Genomic DNA, 5,935 nt, shown 5'->3' with positions numbered 1-5,935 from the left:
CCTCTCCGCTAGCTCTTCCGAGGATAGCAATCGGCCATCCGGATGCACTGCCGGTGGAGGTTCCCCTCGCGCGGCCTGTCGTTCGCGTGTGAGCGCTCGACGCGCTTCATTTCGTCGCTCATTTCGTGCCGCCACTGTCGCTTCGTGAGCCGTGTCGAGACGATGCGCCGCTGCCACCATTCCTTCGTTAGCGCTCGTGGCCCGCTCGACGTACCACTCCTGCTGTAGTGTGGTGGTGATGATTTTCGCCGCTTCGCATGCGTCGCTCCACCTTTCTCGGCTGCTAAGCAGGAACGCCTGCAGCGTGTCCGCCGTAGCAGGAAAGTCACTGTCCTCCCCAAGCAACCGTTGTCGCACGTCCGCGAATCGTGGGCACTGGAAGAAGGCATGCTCTGCCGATTCCGGCACTCCCGGACACCTTCTACACTCCACCGAGGGCGCCAGGTGGCGCGAGTGCAAGTACTCGTGGAAAAAGCCATGCCCGGACAGCACCTGTGCAAGGTAGAACGTCATCTCGCCATGACGTCTGGCCTTCCACAGTCCTATGTCCGGTATGACCCTGTGTGCCCACCGCGTGTATCTGCTGGTTGGCTCCAGCTCGTCCCACATCGCTTGCCACTCAGCTAGAGTGGCCTGCCTCTCCAGCACATGCAGCTCCTTGAGGCTCGTGCCCGTTTCCTGCTGCTTCCGGTAGCATCTGGCATCTTCCTTCACCTGGAGGCAGATGGGAATCACGCCCGCCAGGACCGTAGCCACCTCGTAGCGCACCGATATAAAGGTGCGGGCAACGGGTTTCGCGTACAGGTTCTGCACCCTGATGAGCTTACGGCGATTCCCTCGCACGTCTAACGCCTCGTGCCAGATCGGTGCAGCATACCGGAGCGTCGCATCCACCACAGCCGAGAGGAGCCGTCGCTTTCCGCACTTAGGCCCGCTGTGGTTCGCCATTAGCCGTGTGACCGCCTGTGCCACACGTTTCGCCTTTGCCGTGGCGTAATCCACATGCGGCCCCCACGACATGTGGTCCTGTAAGATGACCCCCAGGTATTTGATGGTCTCTTTCGGCATTCGCTCCACTCCGTTGATATTGACCGGGTGACGGGAGTTTGCCCTTCGCATCGTGGAGATCATGACCAGCTCGGTCTTGGCCGGCGCAAGCTCAAGGTGATGAGCCTCCATCCACGAGCTGATCAAAGAAATGGCCTCTTCCGCCAAGGTAGCTGCCTCCTGTGGTGTTGTTCCAGCAGCTAGAACCACCAGGTCATCCGCAAACCCGACCGTTTCCACACCGTCCGGCAGTGTCAGCCGCAGAACGCCGTCATACATTGTATTCCAGAGGGTCGGCCCAAGAATCGACCCCTGTGGAACACCCGCCGATAGTTTTCGTCGCACTGGCCCCTCGCTCGTCTCATAGATCATCTCCCGCTCAGAGAAATAGCTGCGCAAAATTCTCTGGAGCGCTGCTGGGACGCGCTTCTCTTGGAGGGCCATCGCGATCGCCTTCCAACTGGCCGTGTTGAAGGCATTCCTGACGTCTAACGCTGCCACCATCAGACATCGAGGATCCCGGCCGTTGGTGCGATGGAACGTCCTGGCGTACTGTCCCTTCTCGATGACCCTCTCTATAGCTTGGACCGTAGAGCGTCCACGGCGGAAGCCATATTGGTCCTGTGATAGGCGAGGTGCGCTCTCATCCTCGAGATGTTCATTGAGGCGGTTCAAAACCAGTCTCTCGAACCCCTTAGGTGCCGCTCCCAGCATCAGCAGTGGACGACTTGACGACGGTTCGCCCGGTGGTTTGCCTGGTTTCGGGATGAGCGCCAGGCGTGCCACTTTCCACGATGCCGGAATCTCGCCGCTCTGCAGGACCTCATTGTAGGCCCGCACGAACGCTTCCGGGTGCTCTCTCATCGCGGTCTTCACTGCCGCGTTGGGAATTCCATCGAGACCCGGCGCCTTTGAGGTGGCCATCCCCTCAGCGATGCAAAGGATCTCCTCACGGGTGACTGGTCGGATGGGCTCTTCGTCCTCGTCGCTTTCTGTCGCAATCGGCGGCCACTCGAACGATGGGTGGGCCGGGAAGAGGGCGTCGATGATCGGCTCCAGCACAGAACGGTCCAGTTCTGGCGGCGCTCGACTGCGCAGCTTGGCCATGACCACTCTGTATCCCACAGGGATAACTGGCTTGTGGCCGCCAAGCGTTCATAGCGACGTGGCTTTTTGATCCTTCGATGTCGGCTCTTCCTATCATTGTGAAGCAAAATTCACCAAGCGTAGGATTGTTCACCCTTTCAAGGGAACGTGAGCTGGGTTTAGACCGTCGTGAGACAGGTTAGTTTTACCCTACTGGTGTGTGCTGTTTGCCGCTATCTTAACGGAATTCCTGTGCAGTACGAGAGGAACCACAGGTACGGACCACTGGCTCAATACTAGTTCGACCGGACTTTGGTATGACGCTACGTCCGCTGGATTATGCCTGAACGCCTCTAAGGTCGTATCCAATCCGAGCTGATAGCGCTTCTCAAACCCATTAGGTGATCGGAAGCTAGCGGGCTTAACAACCCTCCGAGATCCGTCGGTGCTGCCCCGCGCACACTGACGTCTCATCCCCGCTATAGCACTAGACTGAGCCGCAACGGGCGGGAGCACGCTGCACGTGGAAGTACCTTACCACAGGGAACCCTGGTGGCTGTGTTTCCGTCGACCGTGGATACAACTAGTTTCGACACCTTCGACCGCCCGCAAACGACGGGACTACAGGCTGGGAGCTGCGAGTTGTAGAGATGCGTTCGCATCGATCCTCTCAGGCGACCCATGCTTGCTGGTGCTCGCGTTCACTTTGGGAATGGAGTGTTCGCGAGAGTGATTGTTGTGTTGTGTGTGTACAGTTGGTGCTTGCGTGCACTCCCATAGTGGAGTGTTCGCGAGCTTAAAACGCTAAGTCCCGATTAATACTCTCCTCGCAACATTATGTGCGTGGCTCCACGCCAAGTGGGATTAGCGGTGCGAAACGCGATTGGTAAAGTCGATGGTGATGTGCGTACCAACAGGCGATTTGTTAAGTCAAATGCGATCTGTGGTGCAACAGGCAATGTGTGTTTATTATCAGGTGTTGTTGGAAGTCAATACGATTTGACTTTCAAAAATTTTTCTAAGTCCCGATTTTTTTTCTCGTCGAGTAACTACAATGCACTATTTCTATCGCAGCGGACTTGTTGTTCATGGCCTTAATGATCGCGAACGAACACGTATTCGCAAAAAAATTTTTGTATGAAAAAGTCACCACTCGGGTACCTCCATACAAAAGTACCAAGTTCGGGTCGAGTGGTCGATGGACGTCGAAGGTGAAAATTTTTCATCATCGAAAATTTTTTCCAAAGTTGAAGCAAATGGGCCCTAGAGTATGAAAAGTGAAACCACGGATCGATTTGAGAAATAAAAATTTTTGTATGAAAAAGTCACCACTCGGGTACCTCCATACAAAAGTACCAAGTTCGGGTCGAGTGGTCGATGGACGTCGAAGGTGAAAATTTTTCATCATCGAAAATTTTTTCCAAAGTTGAAGCAAATGGGCCCTAGAGTATGAAAAGTGAAACCACGGATCGATTTGAGAAGAAAAAATTTTTGTATGAAAAAGTCACCACTCGGGTACCTCCATACAAAAGTACCAAGTTCGGGTCGAGTGGTCGATGGACGTCGAAGGTGAAAATTTTTCATCATCGAAAATTTTTTCCAAAGTTGAAGCAAATGGGCCCTAGAGTATGAAAAGTGAAACCACGGATCGATTTGAGAAATAAAAATTTTTGTATGAAAAAGTCACCACTCGGGTACCTCCATACAAAAGTACCAAGTTCGGGTCGAGTGGTCGATGGACGTCGAAGGTGAAAATTTTTCATCATCGAAAATTTTTTCCAAAGTTGAAGCAAATGGGCCCTAGAGTATGAAAAGTGAAACCACGGATCGATTTGAGAAATAAAAATTTTTGTATGAAAAAGTCACCACTTGGGTACCTCCATACAAAAGTACCAAGTTCGGGTCGAGTGGTCGATGGACGTCGAAGGTGAAAATTTTTCATCATCGAAAATTTTTTCCAAAGTTGAAGCAATTGGGCCCTAGAGTATGAAAAGTGAAACCACGGATCGATTTGAGAAATAAAAATTTTTTGTATGGGAGGGCCCCTGGTAGAACATTTTTCCCAAGTGCGACCATTTTACCCGGTGAGTCAAAAAAAAATTTTTTTTTCACGGTGACTCAAAACATCAATTTTAGACTCCCCTGAGTATGAAAAGTGAAACGAAAATCATTTTTGAGAAGAAAAAATTTTTGTATGGGAGGGCCCCTGCTAGAACATTTTTCCCAAGTGCGTCGATTTTGGGTCGCCGACACAAGCTCGGGTCAAAAAAATTTTTTTTTCTCGGTGACTCAAAACATCAATTTTAGACTCCCCTGAGTATGAAAAGTGAAACGAAAATCATTTTTGAGAAGAAAAAATTTTTGTATGGGAGGGCCCCTGCTAGAACATTTTTCCCAAGTGCGTCGATTTTGGGTCGCCGACACAAGCTCGGGTCAAAAAAATTTTTTTTCTCGGTGACTCAAAACATCAATTTTAGACTCCCCTGAGTATGAAAAGTGAAACGAAAATCATTTTTGAGAAGAAAAAATTTTTGTATGGGAGGGCCCCTGCTAGAACATTTTTCCCAAGTGCGTCGATTTTGGGTCGCCGACACAAGCTCGGGTCAAAAAAATTTTTTTTTCTCGGTGACTCAAAACATCAATTTTAGACTCCCCTGAGTATGAAAAGTGAAACGAAAATCATTTTTGAGAAGAAAAAATTTTTGTATGGGAGGGCCCCTGCTAGAACATTTTTCCCAAGTGCGTCGATTTTGGGTCGCCGACACAAGCTCGGGTCAAAAAAATTTTTTTTCTCGGTGACTCAAAACATCAATTTTAGACTCCCCTGAGTATGAAAAGTGAAACGAAAATCATTTTTGAGAAGAAAAAATTTTCGTATGGGAGGGCCCCTGCTAGAACATTTTTCCCAAGTGCGTCGATTTTGGGTCGCCGACACAAGCTCGGGTCAAAAAAATTTTTTTTTCTCGGTGACTCAAAACATCAATTTTAGACTCCCCTGAGTATGAAAAGTGAAACGAAAATCATTTTTGAGAAGAAAAAATTTTTGTATGGGAGGGCCCCTGCTAGAACATTTTTCCCAAGTGCGTCGATTTTGGGTCGCCGACACAAGCTCGGGTCAAAAAAATTTTTTTTTCTCGGTGACTCAAAACATCAATTTTAGACTCCCCTGAGTATGAAAAGTGAAACGAAAATCATTTTTGAGAAGAAAAAATTTTTGTATGGGAGGGCCCCTGCTAGAACATATTTCCCAAGTGCGTCGATTTTGGGTCGCCGACACAAGCTCGGGTCAAAAAAATTTTTTTTTCTCGGTGACTCAAAACATCAATTTTAGACTCCCCTGAGTATGAAAAGTGAAACGAAAATCATTTTTGAGAAGAAAAAATTTTTGTATGGGAGGGCCCCTGCTAGAACATATTTCCCAAGTGCGTCGATTTTGGGTCGCCGACACAAGCTCGGGTCAAAAAAATTTTTTTTTCACGGTGACTCAAAACATCAATTTTAGACTCCCCTGAGTATGAAAAGTGAAACGAAAATCATTTTTGAGAAGAAAAATTTTTTGTATGGGAGGGCCCCTGCTAGAACATTTTTCCCAAGTGCGTCGATTTTGGGTCGCCGACACAAGCTCGGGTCAAAAAAATTTTTTTTTCTCGGTGACTCAAAACATCAATTTTAGACTCCCCTGAGTATGAAAAGTGAAACGAAAATCATTTTTGAGAAGAAAAAATTTTTGTATGGGAGGGCCCCTGCTAGAACATTTTTCCCAAGTGCGTCGATTTTGGGTCGCCGACACAAGCTCGGGTCA

At 49.2% G+C, this 5,935-nt stretch overlaps 1 pseudogene; it reads left to right on the top strand.

The window, feature by feature from the left end:
- LOC128309084 (uncharacterized) overlaps window positions 1-2,830 on the top strand; it is a 6,818-nt pseudogene extending 3,988 nt beyond the window's left edge.
- Window positions 2,831-5,935: the final 3,105 nt, after the last annotated feature.

Source organism: Anopheles moucheti (assembly GCF_943734755.1).
Source record: "Anopheles moucheti chromosome X unlocalized genomic scaffold, idAnoMoucSN_F20_07 X_unloc_9, whole genome shotgun sequence".
In the NCBI taxonomy this organism is placed as follows: Eukaryota; Metazoa; Arthropoda; class Insecta; order Diptera; family Culicidae; genus Anopheles; species Anopheles moucheti.
Note: the sequence above shows the minus strand (reverse complement) of the source record. Positions and strands in the feature narration are given on the sequence as shown.